The following is a 22499-nucleotide window of genomic DNA, read 5'->3' on the forward strand; positions in this document are numbered from 1 at the left end:
TTACAAGCTCTACTATTCTAAGTCTTGAGCTTCGGTCTTCAAGTCAGGTGCTTCAGTTCTATCAAATTGGCCTGTCTTCCTACGAAGTGCTCCCCCCTTTTATCCTACCGGGGAGGAGGCCCCCCAGGGCATGCCCAGAACGAGGGCATAAGTTCCCGTAAATAATAAATGGAAAACAACTATCATGGGTCTACAGTTGATATTACAGAGGGTTGAAAATGCGCCCCTCGGACGGTCCCGTCGGTCTTTACGCCCCAACTTTAGCAGGTGCAGGAGGGCCCATCGGCCAGCCACTGAGTACCTTCTCATGCTCGTTCGGTCAGGGTCGGTCTAACACGGTCTGAGGCAATAGGGCGATAGGCGATACGCCTCGAGCCCATCGAAGATATCTTCAAGCCGTCTTCCTTTATGGGCCCCATGAGGGACTGACGTACTCAGTACGACAGGTGTGGGGGGGGGGGAGTGGTTGGACGTGGCCGGCCACGCTCCCCCTTAAATGCAGCATTGGGCCCCCCACCGATTGACACCTCATCGTGGAGCCCTTGCGGGGTCCACTGGCAAGGGGTTCCTCAGGTCCTCGGGGAACTCTGGGTACTCGGAGACCAACTGTTCTTGGTCCCGAGCACCCCCTCCCAGGCCTGGCTCTCCTCAGGTCCTCGGGGAACTCTGGGTACTCGGGGACCAACTGTTCTTGGTCTCGAGCACCCCCTCCCAGGCCTGGCTCTTCTCGGGTCCTCGGGGAACTCTGGGTACTCAGGGATCAACTGTTCTTGGCCCCGAGCACCCCCTCCCGGACTTGGCTTTTCTCAGGCCCTCGGGGAGATGGTCCCTAAGGGAGGGCGCCATGTGGCACTACGCTGTCCTAGCCTCGGGACTTGGGAGCCCCCGGTTCCCATATCACCGACAGCTACCGTATATTTATAGGCGAGACATGAGAGGATTAACCTAGGGTTGTGAAGCTGTGGAAAGAGACGTGCATAACCTGGACTCCGACCTCGACACGATTACAAGACTCGACAGGGTCCAAAACAGTGATGCAACACCTTATTCCATCAACTCTGACTAGAATATAAGGAATATTTGATCGAGCATAGATCCATTGAAAAGGGCTCGACATAAGCTTTCCAGCAAGTCCAAGAACGCCTAAAACGGACTTCGTATGAGAGAGTTATGCCCATTTTACTGACGTGCTATATTGAGACTTGACCACGACCACGACTTTGACCAGAGCTCAGCCTCGAGTTCGAGTAGACTTGGCCTTCGAGGGGTGACATCCGTGTAAGGTTGTAGTGCTTCTCCCACATTCCTAAGCAATAAAATAGCACAAGAATTTAGTAGTAATCCATCTAAGGAAACATGAACAGTGAGAAACAAGTTCACTTGGTGGTCTAATTGTCGTGCACGTGCTCATGTAATTGGTGGTATTGATCGTATCCGAAGGAGCCATAGGCTCATCATCCTCTCCCTCTTGAATTGGAGTCGTCCTCGACTCAAGCTCGTCCTCTTCTCCAAGTAGGGCTTCAAATCTGAAATGTTTAATGTGGGATTAACCCCAAAATCTACAGGTAGGTCCAGTTTATATGCATTGTCATTGATTATCTCAATTATCTTAAATGGTCCATCAGCTCTAGACATCAACTTTGATTTTCTTAGTTCTGGAAACCTATCGTTCCTCAAATGCATCCAAACTAAATCACCCAGTTCAAATTTTATTTTCTTGCTACCTTTACTCCAGCAATCCTATACTTTTCAGTCATGCACTCTATATTCTTTTTAGTTGTTTCATGCAACTTAAAAATAAATTCAGCACGTTTTTGAGCATCTAAATTAAGTCTTTCAAAAGTTGGCAAATGTAGTAAATCTAGGAGCACGGAGATTAAATCCATACACTACCTGGAACGGACGTACCTTGGTGGTGAAGTGTACCGACCTATTGTAAGCAAATTTAATACGCGGTAAACACTCTTCCCACATCCTCAAATTTTTCTTTAGAACAGCGCGTAACATGGTCAATAATGTACGGTTGACAACCTCTATTTGATCGTCGTCTGGGGATGACACGTAGTAGAAAACAATAGCTTCGTCCCCAATTTATTTCAATGTGATCTCCAAAAGTGACTCAAAAACTTTGTATCATGATCCGAGATGATAGTATTAGTCACTCCATGTAGTCAAACGATTTCCTTGAAAAACAAATCAGCTATGTTTGTAGCATCATCGCTCTTGTGACAAAGTATAAAATGTGCTATTTTAGAAAATCTATCCACAACTACAAATATGATATCCCTCCCCCTCATTGTCCTAGGCAGTCTAAAAATAAAATCCATAGAAATATCCTTCCATAGTGCACTAGGAACAGGAAGAGGCATGTAAAGACCATGTGGATTCAAGCGAGACTTAGCTTTATTGCAAGTGGTGCATCAGGACACGTAGCGTTCGATATCTCGTCTCATCTTTGGCCAAAAGAAGTGGATGGCCAGCACATCTTTAGTCTTCTTTGCTCCAAAATGTGCCATCAATCCTCCTCCATACGCTTCCTGTAACATCAAATTAAATACATTGATATATTTTTCATAACATCGATCATATATTGTTCAAAATACAAAACATAGGTATTTACATATCACAAAGGTTAAGAATATCATACAAATGCAAATCACACATTGTTCTGAACACATAAAAGGATGAAATGATTGACATCATGATAATGCCGTCATTCAAAATGATGAAAAGTGATAGACAAACATGGGTTAATCGACATCGTCTTTCAGAAAGATGAAATGATAGGCATCATCTCAGTCTCCTGTGTTTCAGCACAATGTCAACCTAAGCATCATCTTCAACTAGCAGCTCACGGTCATCTGGATTTGGCTACACCTTAACTATCTCACGTATGAGCTAGAACCAGACTTTGTTGCTGTCAAACCGCCAACCATGTTCAGTAAGAAATGGACATTCAAGTATGTCTTACAATTGACAAAAATGTCTCTATTTTGATGAACAACAATAGAGAAATTTATATCTAGTAGAACAGAATGGAGAACGTGGTTAATGGTGTACACAGGGTCGACGGAGGGGGCCTTCATAGAAGTAAAGAAGACAAAGTCCACTGGGCCAAAGTCGACCCCAAGCATCTGCGCCATTGAAGCCACACAAGGCCGACGGAGGGGGCCTTCAATGAAGTAAAGAAGACGAAGTCCACTGTGCCAAAGTCGACACCAAGCATCTATACCGTTAAAGCCACCACAGGGACAACCCCATCCTGTCACCTCCTCATTGTAGATCTATGACGAAAACAAAGGTTGTGCCATCAGTTGCACAAATCGAAACAATAAAAACCTAACAAACTCTAACTAAACCACGAAGGGAACTGTAACATCCTAAGTTTTTAAACATGTTAATTAATTATAAATTTTACTCCCAATTAAAACTTTTTATGATTAATTAAGCTAACTAAAGCTAAGGAAATATGTGTATGTATATGAATGTATGTATACTAGTATGTATACATTCATCTATGTTAAATGGGCTAAGTATTTCAAATTGCACCAAGTTTATTTCTAAATGAGTCCCTATATGGAATTGGTTCGTATATATATATATTGGTTTGAGGTTTTTATGGTTCCTTGTGTGTGGAGAATTGAAATTGAGTGTCTTTCAATTTCACTTAGCTCCCTTCAGCTCAAATCAAATTGGATTCAAATCCCTTGAATTCAAATCATCTTCAGAAAATCAAGATCCAAGACCAAATCACAATTAAAATATACTTATTTGAATTGACCTGAATCCCAAGTCAAAGCCAAATTCAAACACCTCATTTGAATTTAAAATCAAACTTCTTTTTTTCCATTTTCTCTCACGGGCTCAATCTTCCCTCCCTTCTCTCTTGCTCAACCCAATCAGCCCGGCCCCTTTTCTCCCTTCCTCCTGTGCGCTCGGCCCACTAACTCGCACTGCCAGCCTAGATCGCTCGCGTGTCAACCATCTGTAGCTCGGTCGCTCGCACAATCTCCACCCTCCTCCACCTCACTGTCGTGATGCGCTGGTCGCCGTTTTCCCCTCTAGGGAAATATCCACGTGCATCCTCCGCTCCCTCGCTCCCTATCTTTTCTCTCTGCCCATGCTCACGCTGCCCATGGCTCTACACCGCATGACTTCCACGCTCACACACATGCGTGGACAGCGCAGAACGTCCATGCCATGAGAAAAGAGGTGGGTGCCACCCCACCACCTCACCACTGCGCTACTGCGAATGACCGCATGACGTCATGTACTGCACCGCCTCACTGCTCTGCCTCCCTCTATAAATAGAGCTACCTACCCCCCCCCCCTCTCTCTCTCTCTCTCTCTATTTCCCCAAATCGGTGCCACCACCGCGCCATTGCTCTCCACCACAGCTCACTGTCGCCGATCCTCCACCCACGTGCTATTGAGGAGCCCTAGGAGGACGCCGCTGCCGCCCTAGTGCTACTCTTTGTCGACCAAAAGCTTAACGGGAGGCCATTCGAGCCTTCGACCGAGCCGCACAGCCGCCACCTCTTCGACGAATCACCGTCCGCCGCCCTACCCGTCGCTGTTCTTGCTCTCGGTGAGCCTCCCAGTCTCTTCACGCATCCGACTAGGTAGCATGTCGCTGCCCCCTGAGCTCCTTCTTAGCGCATAGCCGTGTGCCGTCGTCCTCATGTTTCCGCCGTCGTGAAAATACTCACCGCCAGCATGCTTGTGCTCTATGATGTGGTTCGTTGATAGTGCAGAGAAGCCTAGGGGTGCTAGGACCTTTTACCTTGTAGGTTGGCACCTCCCAAAAGGAGGTGCTGCCCGATTTTCTAGCACCGTTGCCATCCACTCCGGCTGCCACCAGGTGTTGTTCCCACCGCCGACCGCCGTCAAGGGGCCCCTAGCCGAGTTCCTCATCGCGCATAAATAGCCGGCGTTAGCTTCTCATCATGAAACTCTGTTGGAAACTCAACTCTGGCGAGCTCACCTGTGCTCCTTCACCATAATCACTCACCGTCGTTCTCTTTTCCCCCTCCACCACAGCTCCCCGCCAGCACGCCCGCGCGTGCACTTGGAACAGCAGGGCGTGGCTCAGCCTGGCCGCATGGTCCATGGCTCGGTCCGAGCACCATTCGCCTGCCAGGCTGGCCCAGCCACCCAAAGGCCACACCCCAATGGGCTGGCCCAGCTCCACAACTCGTGAATCAGCCAGCCCAAAACCCGAGTGGCCCGACACTATGCAGTCCAAGCCCGGACCTAGCCCATCCAACCCCACTTCGGCCCAAGCAGTACTGTTCATATGGGTCTATGCTACTGTGTAATTTCATAATTTCTTGATTTAATTTTAGATTAAATCTTTTAGGAGCCATAACTTCTCCATTCTGGCTCCGATTTTGGTGATTCTTTCACCGAAATTCATCTAAATTCGAGATCTACTTATCCATCATAATGTGATATCCATTAGGGCTCATTTAGTTTTTCATTTGGTGTTATTTTATTCTTCTCTAGTGTCACCATTATTTATTGTAGTCGTAATTGCAGAACCACTAGAATTCTACTAGTGCTGCGCAGGGAGCATCAGGAGAGAAGAGGATCCTGACTACAACCAAGAATTGAAGAGAACCTTAGAGAAGGAAAGTCCTATCTACTTGATTATATTGAACTTATGTTTTCAATTAATCTAAATTATCAACTAAAATTGAACTTATATCGCATGTGATATATATTACATTTTTACAAACTGCTTGTAGTTGTTGATCCTATTAAACACTTGCCATGCTATAAATGTTATCATCTAAAATGCATATCACCTTAGGATTACCTGTTGTTATATATATTAATGACAGATGACGCCTTGATATATAGCATGCTTAGAATTGAATACGTCTCCTCAGAGATAAGATTTACTGTTATCAATGATAACTCATATATCATGAATCCTTGATGATTGTGAATTCTGTGTTGGTTATGAAATCCTTGATGTCATGTGGGATATGGTAGGTGATGTTTTAAAATAGGTGAAAACTGTTTGGCAGGGTAGGTGGAGTAGTACTCTCGATGAGGATGCTCCTAGAAGCTTGAGTTACCTATGTGGTATTCATTGCTAGAAGATACCTTCCCTGGTCGTTTAAGGACTGAGTCATTGCGCCATCATGCTTAGCCACTCTGTGCAACCATGCATCCTGAATGGGCAGGACTTGACTTCTCTTTCACCGGACTGAGTTGGGCATCATACTAGGAGGCTGTTGTAACACCCTAAGTTTTAGCATTTTATAAAATAGCAAAATTCACTCTGAATTAAAAAATTTCTAATTATTAAACCAATATAAAATCAAGGAAATGTATATTTGAATATGTATATATTGGTATGTGTGTATTCAAATATATTATTTTGGCTAAGTATTCCAGAGATCACCAAATTAATTTTCCAATTAATCCTTGCAGTAGAGAGAGCAGATGCATTTTTGGTTTGTTTGCTTTTAAGGTTCTTTGTGTGGCGATTCAAATTTAATGCTTCTCAATTCGAGTCTATTCTAGTTTCTTTCGGCAATTTCCTAATCCAAATCAATCCGAGAAAATTGATCTTCCAATCCAACTCAAATATTCTTTTTGAATCAATCTCAAATCCAAATCTTAAATTTAAATACTTCTATTTGAATTTAATCCCAAATATCTCAAAGCTAGTCTCATTTGTTTTTGTTCTGGTGTTCATCTGCTTAGTCGTTGTGCGCTTTTTATCGTTAATTTACATAGGCTCAAAGTCAAGGTTCTAAGCAAGAATGTGAGGAAGGAGCTGAAGGCGAGGTCTGATGATGGACCCGGAAACTCAAATGGCAAGATCAATCATGAATTGAAATTCGTCAAGACAAGTCATATCTCCTTGATCATATTGAACGTATGTTTTCAAATAATCTACATGATAAACTTAAAACTGGACTTATATAGCATGTGCTATGTATTGCGCCTTTACAAACTGCTTATAGTAGCTAATCCTATCAACACTTGCCATTCCATAAATGTTAATATCCAAAATACATATAACCTTAGGATTATCTGTTGTTATCTATATTAGTGACATACGACATCTTGATATCTAGCATACTTAGGATTAAATATGGCTCCTCAGAGCCGTCGCTTTTAAAACACTTCTCCTCAGAGATAAGATTTACTGTTATCAATGACAACTCATATACCATGCATCCTTGATGGTTATGAATTTCGTGTTGGTTTTGAAATCCTTGATGTCATGTGGTATATGGTGGGAGATGTGTAAAAATGGATGAAAACTCGTTTGGCAAGGGCAGGTGAGTAGTACTCTGGACAAGGATGCTCTTGGGGGCTTGAGTTACCTTTGTGGTATTCATTACTGGAAGACACATGCCCTGGCCATTTAAGGACAAGTCATTTCATAACCATGCTTAGCAACTCCCGTGCAACCATGCGTCCTGAATGGGCAGGACTTGACTTCTCCTTCACCGGACTGAGTTGGGCATCATACTAGGAGGCTGCGAGCAACGAGCAGTCAAGTGGCAATATGTCCCTCTATTTGGAGGTTGCTAGTACCGGCCTAGGCTTAAAAAGGGGACTGGCCTTCAGTACATGGACTCTGGGCTTGGAGGTAAATCTCGTAGAAAAGCCCGACAGGAAAGGTGTTTGGAGAGTCTCGATATGATTCGCTCCTCCGCTTGCAATGGTTGGAGGCTGAGCATATCGCATGGGTAAAGATGTACAACCTCTGCATAGTGTAAATCTATTCGAATAGTTGTGTCCACGGTTATGGACATGCGAAGGTAGAACCTTTTTGACTAGACTCCGGGCGCGTGTGTTTTGATGAGTGAGTGTGTGGACTAGATGTCCATATGATAAGGTTCCTGGCTCAATCCGCCAGAAGATGTGTGGTACTAGAGGTACACTAGATGAGATGATAGGGACTGCGGAGTGAGGTGGAGCCCCTTCTAGGACCGAAAAACCCCCAGATATAACTTGTTACTGTTTTCTGGATTTAAAACTGTTTCAAAAGCTTTGTTATCAGGTTACCTTGTTTTAAACCATTTTAAAAACTTTGTTACCAGGTTACCTTGTTTTAAACCATTTCAAAAGCTTTGATACAAGATTACTTTGTTTAAACCATTTGAAAATCTTGTTACAAGGTTACCATTGTTTCAAAATATTAATAGTAGAGAATATAATTGGATACCTACATAAAATCTTCTTTACGCTTAAAACTATACCATAAAGGCTCATCCTTGAAATATCCATTCTACATCTATCAACCCCTTGAAGTAGTATAGGACTTATTGAGTACCTTCCGTACTCAGTCTTGTTGCTTTCAGATATTGAGATGGAGATCAACCTTGACCCAGATGAAGTTGAAGAAAAGAAGTCTAAGGTTGTGTCCACACCCGAGTTGCCTGTGGCATTGGGTTGCATCGTTCATTTCGCTCCGTTGTGCTGTAGGCTCTTCTGCCTGGCTGGTCTGCTATGGATACTTGTCCACAAGACTATCTTTTGCATCTTTCAAGTAATTATTTCACTATAGTTTATTCAAAGTATGTATTTGATATCATTCTGGAGAATTCTGTGCGTATCTACTACTTGATCCAGGGACTGATACATGAGGCATAGGGGAACCCGAGGCCTTGGTCCTGACAGCTGAGAGCAACGAGCAGTTAAGTGACCATTTGTCCCTCTATTTGAAGGCTGCTAGTACTGGCCTAGGCTTTAAAAGGGGACTAACCTTCAGTACATGGACTTTGGCACTTGGGGGTAAATCTCATAGAAAAGCTCGGTAGGAAAGGTGATTGGAGTGTCTTGATATGATTCACTCCTCTGCTTGCAACGGTTGGAGGCTGAGCATATCACGTGGTATAGTGTACAACCTCTGTAGTGTGTAAATCTATTCAAATAGCCGTGTCCACAGTTATGGACATGCAACAACAGTAACCATTTTGACTAGACTCCGGGTGCGTGTGTCTTGATGAGTGAGTGTGTGGACTAGATGTCCATGTGATGAGGTTGCTGGCTCAATCCGTCAGGATCTGTGTGGTACTAGAGGTACACCAGATGTAATGATAGGGACTGCAGAGTGAGGTGTAGCCCCTCCCAAGACCAAAAAACCCTAGATATAGCTTTTTACCTGGTTTTGAACTATTTAAACTGTTTTAAAGTTAATCATAGATGATACAATTGAATACCTGCATAAACTGCTTTGCGCTTAAAAATAAACCATAAAGCCTCATCCTCGAACTACCTCTTTATGCATCTATCAACACCTTGAAGTAGTATAGGGCTTGCTGAGTACCTACCGTACTAAACTCTTGCTGTCATTCAGATGAGGAAGCCGATGCCGACTTCGCTGGAGGTGAAGGCGGGGATGAAGAGTAGTCTTAGAAGTCACGTTCGCATTCTAGCTGCTTGTGGCTTTGGGTCTTTGCTTTCCGCTATTTCTGTTGGCCGATCGGCTAGGTTTGTAATGTATTGTATGGTTTGTAAACCTTTTGTGTTATAAACCTTAATACTTATGTACGAAGTTTAATTATGATACTACAACTTTTATACTGTGTGTATTAGCTACTTGATCTTGGGACTGATACAAGAGGCACAGGAGATCCCGAGTTTGGGGTCTTACAGGAACTATATGATACTCACCTCGGTGCAGTGAAAGGGATTCGGTCCCCACTGAGATCTCGGTTCTCCGATGTTGATGGTGAGTGAGAACACTTCTTAGTACAGTGGAACACTTGGATATGGCTAGTGAGGAAGAAGAATACTCCTCATCGCTTTATATTTAGGGGAGACGATGAGGGTGCGTGGGAAGCCAAAAGAGCTAGGGAGATGGGTGGTCAAATTTGAAAACGTTCATGCATCTTTAAATACAGACAGATGTTTATAAATTTTTTTTGTGTCTACCGAATAGACACAGACGAATCTTACAAGAAACCATCTGTAACAATATCACAGACGGATTTTTTGAAAAATTGTTTGTGTCTGTATGATAGAAATAGGCGGATTATAAAATCCGTTTGTGAGTTCATTCACACCTAGACACCAGTCTTGTTATAGACACATCTATCTTAGCAACCATCTAATGAAATTTTGTTTGTGATGGGTCTTAAGAAACTATATGTGACATACTGTCTACTTTCAATGATTTTGTGGTAGTGCTGGTAGATTTTACAAAAAGTGTTGGCCGATCATCAAGCGTGAAATCATGGCAGCAGTAAGAAAAGTTCAACATGGAAATTTTAGGAATCTGAGGCTAATAAACACTGCATTCTTAACCTTGTTACCGAAGAAAGATAATGCCGTCCAAGTGAAGGAATACATCTCATTAGTCTTATACATAGCTTTGCAAAACTTCTAGCCAAAATGATGGCAAACCGGCTTTCAGGCAAACTTCAACTTATGGTATCTCCTAATCAGAGTGCATTCATGAAATGTAAATGCAAAGATGACAATTTTTTGCTTTTCCAACAAATAGCAAGACTATTACACCGGTAGAAGGAGCCTCAAATTCTTCTAAAACTTGACATTACAAAAGCCTTTGACTTAGTCTCTTGGCCATTCCTATTGGAAGTTCTTTGTACCCTTGGCTTTGGTCCAGTATGGTGTGACATGATATGTGCTCTACTAGCTATGTCTACTACTAAGGTTTTACTCAATGGGGTTCCACGAAATGAGCTCTAACATTGGTGCGGGTTACGGTAGGGAGACCCTTTATCTCCTATGTTATTTATCCTTGTGATGGATGTGCTTAATGCCCTAATACACAAGGCCAGCATTGAGGGTTTGTTGCAACCTTTGTCTACTCAAAGGATTCAGCGCAGGGTGTCGTTGTATGCGGATGATGTGGTCCTATTCCTTCACCCGACCATTGAAGAATTGAAGACATGGACATGATTCAAGACATTTTGCATATATTTGGTGTTGCTTCTAGGCTCAAGATGAATATACAAAAGAGTAGTGTCACTCCAATACAATGCATGGAAAATGTGCTCTTGTCATTCATGGATGTCTGCCATGTGAACTCCAAGATTTTCCATGCAAATATCCCAGACTTCCACTTTCTATCAAGAAACCAACAAGGCACAATTGCAACCACGTATTGATAAGATTACAGATCATCTACCAGGTTGGAAACCGGGGCTATTGACTCGTGCTGCTCTGATGATCTTGGTTTAGGTGGCGCTGACCTTTATGCCAGTTTATTATGCCATCACAATGGACCTTCCAAAATGGGCAGTCAAGGCGATCAATAATATACGTTGTGGATTTCTCTGGAAGGGGAAAGAACAAGTCAATGGAGGGCAAAAGTTTGTAGGCCACAAGAGCTTGGAAGACTTGGCATCCATGATCTCACAACCCTTGGATGGACCTTACGGATGCGTTGATTGTGGCTTAAAAAACATGCCGGACTGTAGCATCTAGGCCCCTAAGAAAAAGGTAAGGGTTTCGGTGATTAATGACAACCATATCATTGTGACTAACATTTTAGCTTTTAAGGAACAAAGAAAGACTTAATTGTCAATGGTGACTTTACACTCTTGCCCATTAAAAGAGTTATGTGATAATCAAAGGACCGGAACGTGAAGGATAAGGATCTTCTAGATCTAAGTGTCACAAGGAGATGAAGGACACTTAGAGTAGTATAGGTTCTTTTTAATCTTAGTCTTTTGACCGTACTATAAAGAGGGGCTAAGAGTTGTAGCTTGACTTAGGAGAGTCTAGACATAGTCGATGCACACTTGTGACTTTCCATTACTAGGTTAACCTCAGAAAATCATTGGTTCCGAATCTCGAAGGTAGAACTCAAAATTGCTCTGAAATAGATAAAATCAGCAAAATTTCAGTTCACCGGATGATCCTCTGATGTCAGAGTGAGTTCGCCGGAGTAAATTCCTAAGAGTTCTGACTTGAAAAATTGTTGAAGACCACGCCGGATAGTCCGGCGTTCGATAGGTGAAATCACCGGATAAATAGAAAGCATTGAAGTCCAGAACAATTTCTATACACCGGATAGTCCGGCGTAGCAAAGATGATCACCGGATGAATTTTTATAGAGAGGTTGTAAACTATCATCTGGCCCATGTTAATGCACCGGATGATCCGCTGTAGGCCAGGATTAATCACCGGAGTTTTAACGGCTAATGGAACAGTTAACGGCTATTTTGTCAGAAGTATTAGCATCGGATATTCCGGTGTGAAGCGTGTTATTCACACCGGACCTTCCGGCGTTAAGAAAAATTCTGAGTTGTTAGGCAACGACTAATTTTCGATCCATAGCCTATAAATACCCACCCATTTGGACCTCTCTTGTGCTCTTGCGACCCTGTAGCAGTTCATACACTTGGTGTGTCATTTAGAAGCAAGAGAGAGAGCACTTGTGTCCATTCTAAGTTCTTAGTTGAGGATTAAGGACTTCCTTGAGTGCTTGAAGAGTAACAAGTGTGCATCTAGCTGTTGTCTAGGCTTGATCTTTGTCAAGTGAAGCTTGAGGCTTGTTACTCTTGGTGGTTGGCAACACCTAGACGGTCTTGGTGATCGGAGGATTTCTCGGTGAGCTCTTGGAGGAATTGTGGGAGCCCCAGGAAAAGAGGGTGTACTTGGTTTGATACCCGCCAATCCGGAGATGGAGAAGGGGTAATCAAAAGGGAGCACTTGAGCCTTGGTGACTCAAGGGGGAGCGACATCCTTGGTGGATGCTCCAACAAGGACTAGGGGGAAGTGCCAACTTCTCGAAACCTCGGGAAAAAATTGGTGTTGTCTTCTCCGACTCTTTACTTTCTTGTATCTTATTTTGAGCTTTGTTATTATTGCAAGTTCCTCTTAGGAATTATCTTTCTTAGTTAATCCTTGCTTGGTTAGCTATCTTGTGCTAGTTAAAATTCCTTACTTGCGTTTCTTTTAAGTTTCATTTGGTCAAGCGGTAGTTAATTTAAAGTTTTTTTTAATATCCCAATTCACCCCCCCCCCCCTCTTGGGCTATTCGATCCTTTCACCGGACAAGCCTCGGGCATATTTTAACGTGCCTGTCCATGCAAACGTGAAGGCGCTCTTCCCAACTTCGGTGGCTTTTTTGGTGGTTAATGGTAGCACCACTCTATTTTGGACCGATAGATGGCTTTAGGGGCATGAGATATTGCCCCCAATCTAGCAGCCCTAGTCCCTAGGTGGATTGCTAATAAACGCAAGGTTCAACAAGCTCTTCTTTGTTGCTGCTGGGTTCAGGATATCCAAGGAGCACCTTCCATTAGTGCTCTCATAGAATACCTAGATGTATGGGATATCTTGGCCGATGTAGTGCTTCAGCCGGAGGTACAGGATGAACACCGGTGGAGGTTTATGGAGTCTGGATAGTATTCGGCCAAATCAGCATACTTCACCTTCTTCGATAGTGCTATTTGTTTTGAACCATGGAAACTTATCTGGAAAACCTGAGCTCTGATGAAGTGCCAATTCTTTCTATGGCTAGTTGTTCATAATCGTTGTTGGACAACCGATCGTTTGGCTAAAAGGGAACTACCTCATCCAGAGAGATGCCCACTTTGTGATCAAGCGGATGAATCCATTCAACATATCTTAACCACATGTGTCTTTGCAAGACAAGTTTGGTTCCTTCTGTTCATACGATTTGGCCTCCCAGATGGTTCTCCTCAACCAGATAATGTGTTTTTTAGTGATTGGTGGGTGAGGACATGCAACATGATTATCAAACCGATGAAGCATGGGTTCAACACGTAATGGTTGATATGGAAGCACCATAATGATTGTGTCTTCAACGGCGTGACACCGAGTGTCCACAAAGTCCTGTGCCAAGATGGAGATGAGGCTCGACTTTGGTGTGACGTTGGTGCTAAAGGGTTGTTGCAACTCATTGTGAGTTGATCTTGGCGCAGTTAGTTGTTGTTATGGTTGTTTGTTTAAGTTCGTGGCAAGTTTTGTAACTTTCCTTAAGTAGGTGTGTTTGTTTTGGTGTACTTGAACTTTTTTTTCTCCTTTGATGCAATGATATGCAGCTCTCCTGTGTGTTCGAGAAAAAAAAACATGATATTTTAGATATAGCATGGTATTCAATGCGTACATTTGACCATTATTTTCTACTAGAATATATTTATAAAGTCCAATAAAGTTATAAGATTATGAAAATGTTTTTCAAGAAAAATCCTTGCTTATAATTTTCATGCTTTGAAATTAAATATTTCAAAAGTTATTGATGGTCAAAATTTTAAAAGTTCGACTGAACCTTGTCCAAAATGTTATGTATTTATGACCGGAGAGAGTACTAGTTATTGTTTGTACTTCTATTTTATTTGTTCCAGAAAGTTATAAAGGATCATAGATATCACAAATTTTGTTGTGTTTTGTCACGTCCCAAATCTATAATCATGTAATTACGCATAATCATGCTTCTTAAGAATTATGTTTAATTTTGTGTAATTTATTTTGGCACATCAAAGCACTTCGATTTGAATCAATCGAATGAGAGAAAGAAATTTGAGAGAGAAAAGAATATACTTTGCAGTTAAAACAGACTATTTTCTCTAGCGTGGGGTCCACATAGAAGGCCAACCACTCCCTCACTCCCTTGGAGCAGCCCCCACCTGCTCTCTCTCCCCTCCTCACTCTCCCACCCAAGCAGCATAGCAGCCATGCTGCCCTCTTTACCTCTCAAGCTCCCTCTCTCTTTCTCCCTCGAGTCTACACTCTAGAAGCCGAATTGAGGTACGTATGCGGTAGTCACGCAACCACAAGCTCACGAGCTTCCCATCCATCCAATTTGCTTTCATTTTCTCGAAGGATTTGAGCCGGTTTTGATGTCTTTCGGTGTTCATGGTTCAAGCACAAGAAGCATTGAAGTTCTTCCTCTTCCTGAGCTTTTCCCCCTTCAACCGATAGTCCCAAAGCTCGACAAAGTACATTGGGTGAGTCTCCTACGCTCTCATGGCACGAATGTGTGTTTTGGTTGGTTGAAATATGAGTTTTGGAGCTTTGTTGCAAAATGCCCGAGTTCTTGATGTTTTAGAGAAATTATGAGATTTGGTGAATTTGAACTAGGGAATTAAGTTGATAGGTTAGTAAGTAAGTTCTAGACCCCATGAGCCATGGTAAAACCTTGCTCTTTGTTTTGGAATCGAATCGACCAAAGTTTCCCCTCGAAATTGCTCTCTGCGCAATGTCCAGAGACTTTGGACAGTCTAGACTTTCCAGAAAAGGGTCGTTGAATTGTACTAAAAAATCATTAGGGTTTAGGATGCAAGTGGGTCTAGAACCCTTTGTATAGTATATATGCATGTCTATGTAGCATAGATTCGCATGCGACTCGAATCAATCGATGAAATGGCGAACATGTTTTCCACTGTAAGTCTGGAGTGTACGAAGAATTTTCTGGAGGCTCCACAGCTCAGAGAGTCCAAAAAACTTCCCACAGAGTCCAGATAAATCCGGAGGTTGACATGAGTACCCCCTTGTATGGACCTGTGTGGTCATGCAAGCTGTATGGTCCTCAAGTCGTGTAGCTAAAGAATTACCCCCTACAGGGTGTAAAAACATTTCAAAATTTCACGCTCTTGGTCATGAGCATGCTTTTATCCATTTGCAACAGTCGTCGAGTTACGAATGTGGATTGAGGTGGTTGATGGGTTGAGATGGTACTTTACAGATATTATTCTTATGATTCCATTTACCTATATGTTCAGTTGAGGCTTATGGGTTAGATAGTCGTGTTGGTCAAGTATAGATGCTCACACATGTTTATGTCAAATTTGCTTTTGCATATAAAGTTCACTTAACTATGTGGCCTTTTCTTGCTAATATCCAAATATATAATCCTTGGAGTTGGGCTATTTATAAGTGGTCATTATAGATTAAGTTTTGCGAGTACCTTTATACTCACGCTGCTATTTCAGGTGCTATCGGTGAGGAGGAGTTGGTCTTAGGCTACTTCACGTCCACCGAGGGTGGACGTGGGCATGAGTCAGCAACTACTCAGAGGTCACGCTTTTGGGGTGAAGCCTAAAGGTATATGGCTTCACCTATCTTTTGTTGTCTTTAGCTTTTGTTTCCGCTGTGTATTTTCGTTTGTTGGTTAGGTGTTGAGTCGGTTTTTATCTCCTCCTAGCTCTCTTTTGTTGTAAATTATAATAACTCGCTCTTTATTAAGCTATGTTGTGATGTTAAATGTTGGAAAGGCATGTGTTCCGACCTTGGGCACAAAACACGTGCTGGGACTACCAGAATAGTATTCTAGTTAATTGTTGAAGTCATGATTAAGTAAATGAACGAATTAATGATTAATTAGAATATTATTTGGATGGTTCCTTACAGCGTGGTATCATAGCTTGGTTTAATGAAGTAGTCTAAAACTACTTAGGACGTAGGTTAGCAAGTGTGTCAAACCCACTAAAGCAACCCACTAAATTTTCTTTTATGCCTCCTCATGATTAATATGTATGAACTTGCTATACTATGCCCTAAGTGTAACGTATGCTTGAGTGATGCACTTGAATTTTTTTGTTTATGTATTGTGTGGTTTTCTCGTTGTGATGCATTTGTTAATTATGTTGTATCAATGCATCCTGATAACGGCAAGTATTGGGGGCTCAATTGGTGCGAGGTAGGGGCCCGATGTGTTCTGTACGGTGATGGTACGGAAAGTTAATATGTTAGCAATAACGTATGAACATCCACCATAAGGAGATGGTACGAGAAGTGAATATGTGGGCAACCACGTATGAAGCGTCGCTTGTGTAGCGAGTTGCACAAGGACCATTCGCACGAATGCTTATTCTCTTCATGCGAAAGGTGATATATGCTTGTGATGATTGTTGGGGAGAGATGCATTCGGGGAAAAACATGAAGATAAGGATTGAGCATGCTTACATGTTTCGTTGTTCATTTCATACCATGATCTTGAGCATGCATTTTCCCTTGTCAAGATCTAACCTACATTTCTGTCCAACTGCGAAGAGTTGCAAAAATGTGCGAACACTTCGGACATTTTTGCGGACACTCCGTAAATTCTTGCGGACTCTCCACACCGGGCAGAATCTAAAAAATATACTATTTTATGAGACCTCAAACAAGAAGACAGATCGGTGATAGAGTATGTGTAGGTGTTCAACCACCTTGTACAGTATGCTCAGGATGAGGTCAACACCGATGAGCGAAAGTAATACCTCTTTGTGAATGGCCTCAACTCTAAGATGCAAGATCGCCTCTCAGTGCGTGAGTTTGCTGACTTCAACAGGTTGGTGAGCACCTCTGTCACGGTTGAATTCAAGTTGAAGAAGAACCACCAGGAGGAGAAGAAGCGCAAGAGGGTCCCGTCGCCTTCCATGGGCGAGGGGTCTCAACATGCCTGTACGGAGAGTCGGCCTCCTCTATTTCACATGTTGGCTTCGACTGCTCTACAGCCGATGTAGATGGTGCAGCATCCATCTTTCTCCGCTCCACAAGAACAACCTTCACGACCCATGGGGTCTCAAGTGAGTGTGACGGGTGGGCCCTGTGGCCCGTGTTATAACTGTGGGCATGTCAGGCACTTCGCCTGAGATTGCCCTTACCTGAAGCCGGGAGTCGTGGTGACTACTCCAAAGCCGCCAACCGCTCAAACCACTCCACAATCCTCCCGGGCTACACACATCCCCAAGCGTGCCCAAGTGCGCTACACCATAGCCAAGGGTGCTCGAGAGGACAACAACGTGCTCGTCGGTACGCTAATTTATGAATTCTCACATCGCAGTTGTTCTTTTCGATTGGGGGGCATCTCACTATTTCATCAGGGATAGTTATGTTTTGAGTTATAAGTTGGCTACCGAGACCCTGCCTTCTGCCTATATCATTCATGGACCCAGAACTAAGTTAAGGACCGACCGAGTTGTTTCGAAGGCAAAGTTCTTATTGAGGGAGTTCAGTTTCCTACAAACCTGATCCTCCTTGACACTAGAGGAGTAGATGTTATATTAGGGATGAATTGCCTAACCAAATATGGTGCTTAGCTTGATTGTGCCAAGAGAGTCATTTATCTCAAAGGTCCCAAGGGCGATCGGGTTTCTCTTCACCTTGGAGAAGGTGGTCTCCACTTGTATACTCTTAAAGCGGTCGCAGCCACTGATCTCCTAGATATTCCAATCATCTATGAATTTCTTGATGTCTTCCAAGAAGAATTGCCAAGAATGCCACCCGACCGAACCGTGGAGTTCTCCATTGAGTTATTGCCTAGTATGGCCCCCGATTTCAAAGAGGTCTTATCGGATGCCGTCAAATGAGTTAGCAGAATTGAAGAAACAAATTCAAAAATTGCTTGGGAATAGTTTCATTCATCTGAGCTCCTCGCCTTGGGGATGTCCGATGCTCTTTCTCAAGAAGAAGGATGATACTCTACCGATGCGTGTTGATTACCATCCGTTGAATGCCGTGATGATCAAGAACAAGTATCCACTCCCTCGGATTGATATATTGTTCGATCAATTGACCGGTGCCCATGTTTTCTATAAGGTTCACTTGAGACTAGGTTACCACCAAATCAAGATCCGACCGGAGGATATTCTAAAGACGGCTTTCTTGACCCGTTATGGGCTTTATGAATTCACGGTTATGTCTTTCGGCTTAACAAATACACCAGCATTGTTCATGTATTTGATGAACATAGTCTTCATAGAGCAACTCGACAAGTTTGTTGTGGCGTTCATCGATGATATTATCATCTACTCCAAGTGAAGAAGAGCATTTTGAGCACCTCTGCGTTCTTCTTGGCCGCCTTCGAGACCATAAACTCTATACAAAGTTCAGCAAGTGTGAGTTCTAGCTCAAGGAGGTTGCTTTTCTAGTCATGTCTTATCAGAAAACAATGTCGCTATTGACTTGAGCAAGGTGCAGGATGTGCTCAATTGGGTGTAGCCCAGAAGTGTCACTGATATCCAGAGTTTTCTCGGACTTGTGGGTTATTACCGCCGGTTCATCGAGAACTTCTCCAAGATCACCAAGCCCATGACCAAATTGTTGAAGAAGAATTTCAAGTTTGAATGGTTCGGGGAGTGTGAAGCCGCTTTCTAGACTTTGAAGTCTCGTCTCACCACAGTGCTAGCTCTAGCACAACCAGACGTTCACAAGAGCTTTGATGTCTATTGCAATGCCTCTCGCTTTGGACTCTGTTGTGTTCACATGGAAGAAGGATGTGTGGTCTTCTACGCCTCATGCCAATTGAAGTCACATGAGGAAAATTATCCCACACATGATCTAGAACTTGCAGCAATAGTGCACGCCCTGAAGATTGAGCATCACTATCTCCTCGGAAATGTGTGTCAAGTATATTTTCACCCAACTCGACCTCAATATAAGGCAAGGGAGATGGCTCGAGTTGATCAAGGACTATAAGTTGGAAGTTCACTATCACCCGAGCAAGGAGAATTGCCTTATGGTTCTGTCCGGAAATGCTACACTTTGTGATAAGTTTCGAAGGCTTAGGCTTGAGATGTGTCCAGACGGATTTCTTGCAAGTTTGGAGATAAAATCCACCCTCCTGGATGAAATCAAGGAAGCTCAGAAGGGTGATAAGGGCATGGCCCGAATCCGGGACAAGATGAAAGTAGGCAAGGTCACATGTTTCTCTGAAGATGAGCAAGGTGTTCTATGGTTTGAAAACCGACTAGTAGTCCCAAAGGTCGAGGCTTTGAGGAAGAAGATTCTTGATGAAGCTCGTGACCCGTTGCTATCTATTCATCTTGGGAGCACAAAAATGTACCAAGACCTCAAGCCCAGGTTCTGGTGGACTCGCATGAAGCGATAAATCGCTCGATATGTTGCTGAGTGTGATGTCTGCCGAAGGATGAAGGCCGAGTACCTCAAGCCGACCAGTACACTCAAGCTTTTATCTATTCCCTCCTGGAAATTTGAGGAAATCGGTATGGATTTCATTACCGAATTGCCGAAGACTTTTAAAGGGTATGATTTGGTTGGGTCATTATGGACTGATTGACAAAGTTTACTCATTTCCTTCCTATCAAGACCACGTATTCGGTCAAGCAATATGCAGAGTTGTAACTCACTAGGATTGTTTGCCTCCATGGAATTCTGACAAAAATCATCTATGATCGAGGCACTCAGTTTACTTCTCATTTATGGAGGAGCCTTCATCAAGCCATGGGAACCGAGCACTTCTATAGCACCACATATCATCCTCAGATCGACGGTCAAACTGAGAGGTGAATCAAATTCTAGAGGACATGCTCCAAGTTTGTGTTCTCACATATGGGAAGAAGTGGGAGATTTGCTTGCCATTTGCGGAATTCTCCTATAACAACAGTTATCAAGAAAACATTGAAGTGTCGCCGTTCGAAGCTCTTTACGACCGAAGATGCCGAACGTTGTTGAATTGGTTCGAGTCTGACGAAAGAGCTTTTCTATGCCCGAATTTAGTCAAGGAGGTAGAAGAACATGTCTTAACCATTCGCCAACATCTACTCATAGCTCAGTCTCATCAGAAGAGCTATGATGACCGTTGTCGGCATGAGTTGGAGTTCAAGATTGGAGATTTTGTCTATCTTAAGGTCTCTCCTCTCAGAGGAATGCAGTGTTTTCAGATGAAGGGAAAGTTAGCACCCCGTTATGTTGGCCCTTCTTCGAATTATTGGCCGATGTGGTGAGGTGGATTACCAACCGAGCTACCTTCATCCCTCTCCGCCATGCACAATGTCTTCCATGTCTCACAATTGAAGAAATATCTACGAGTCCCGACCGAAGTCATTGAGGTGGCAAATCAAGAATTGCAACCAGATCTTTCTTATTGTGAGTATCCAATTTGCATTCTTGATGAAGACGAACGAAAGACGCGACACGAATCAATTAAGTTCCTCAAGGTTCAATGGAGTAATCGCTCCAAGGATGAATCCACGTGGGAACGAGAAAATCGGCTTCGTGTTGATTATCCTGAGTTCTTTTCCAACCTGTGAGTGTTACTTTAGTATTATTCCTCACACTGTAGCCTATTGATATTCTCCAAAGCTTTTCATTAATGCGCAAATCATGAGGTTTCTAGAGTCACCGTACTCTTCCCCGACTCGTACTGAATCTCAGGACGAGATTCTTTTAAGGTGCAGGTTTGTCACGTCCTAAATCCGTAATCACGTAATTAAGCAGAATCATGATTCTTAAGCATTATATTTAATTTTATGTAACCTATTATGGCACATCAGAGCACTTTGATTTGAGTCAATTAGATGAGAGAAAGAAATTCAGGAGAGAAAAGAATAGATTTTGCAGTTAAAATGGACTAGTTTCTCTAGCGTGTGGCTCACATAGGAGGCCAACCACTCCCTCACTCCCTTGGAGCAGTCCCCACCTGCTCTCTCTCCTCCTCACTCTTCCACACTCTCCCACCCAAGCAGCACAGCAGTCGTGCTACCCTCTCTCCCATAAAAGCTCCCTCTCTCTTTCTCCCACGAATCCGCACTCTAGAAGCCGAATTGAGGTACGTATGTGGTACTCATGTGATCACTAGCTCATGAGCTTCACATCCATCCAATTTATTTTCGTTTTCACGAAGGATTTGAGCCGTTTTGATGTCTTTCAGTGTTCATAGTTCAAGCACAAGAAGCATCAAAGCTCTTCCTCTTCCCGAGCTTTTCCCCCTTCAACCGACGGTCCCAAAGCTCGACAAAGTACCTTGGGTGAGTCTCCTACGCTCCCATGGCACGAATATGTGTTTTGGTTGGTTGAAATTCGAGTTTTGGAGTTTCGTTGCAAAATGCCTGAGTTCTTGATGTTTTTGGAGCAATTATGAGACTTTGGTGAATTTGAACTAGGGAATTGAGTTGATAGGTTAGTAAGTAAGTTTTAGACCCCATGAGACATAGAAAAACCTTGCTCTTTGGTTTGGAATCGAATCAACCAAAATTTCCCCTTGAAATTGTTCTCTACGCAATGTCCAGGGACTCTGGACAAATGTTCGGACAATTTGGACTTTCCAGAAAATGGCCGTCGAATTGTACTAAAAGATCGTTAGTGTTTAGAGTGCAAGTGGGGTCTAAAACCCTTTGTATAGTTATATGCATGTCTTTGTAGCATAGATTTGTCATGCGAGCCGAATCGATTGATGAAACGGTGAACACGTTTTCCACTGGAAGTCCGGAATGTCCAGAGAATTTTGCGAAGGCTCTGTAGCACGAAGAGTCCGGAAAACTTCCCAGAGAGTTCGGATATTTTCTCGAAGTCTCCGCCTCCTGTTGGTTTTCCGATGAACTTTAGATCACACAGTTGTTATTCTTTCGCATGTCTTACACTTTCAGCGTGTTGTTATGCATATTGTAGCATGCTTTGTTGCAATTCATTCATGCTCATCATTGCATGTGTTCTTCTCTAGTGAGCGAAGAACCAACACGTGACCCAGCCATGATTGAAGACGACACCAATCTCCCCGAATTCTGTGAGTGTTGTGTAGGTAGCATTAGGCGGTCACCAGAGCAGCAAGGTAAGCATCTAAGCATACTTCTCCTATTAATTTGGAT

Source organism: Phragmites australis, chromosome 1 (assembly GCF_958298935.1).
Source record: "Phragmites australis chromosome 1, lpPhrAust1.1, whole genome shotgun sequence".
NCBI lineage: Eukaryota > Viridiplantae > Streptophyta > Magnoliopsida > Poales > Poaceae > Phragmites > Phragmites australis.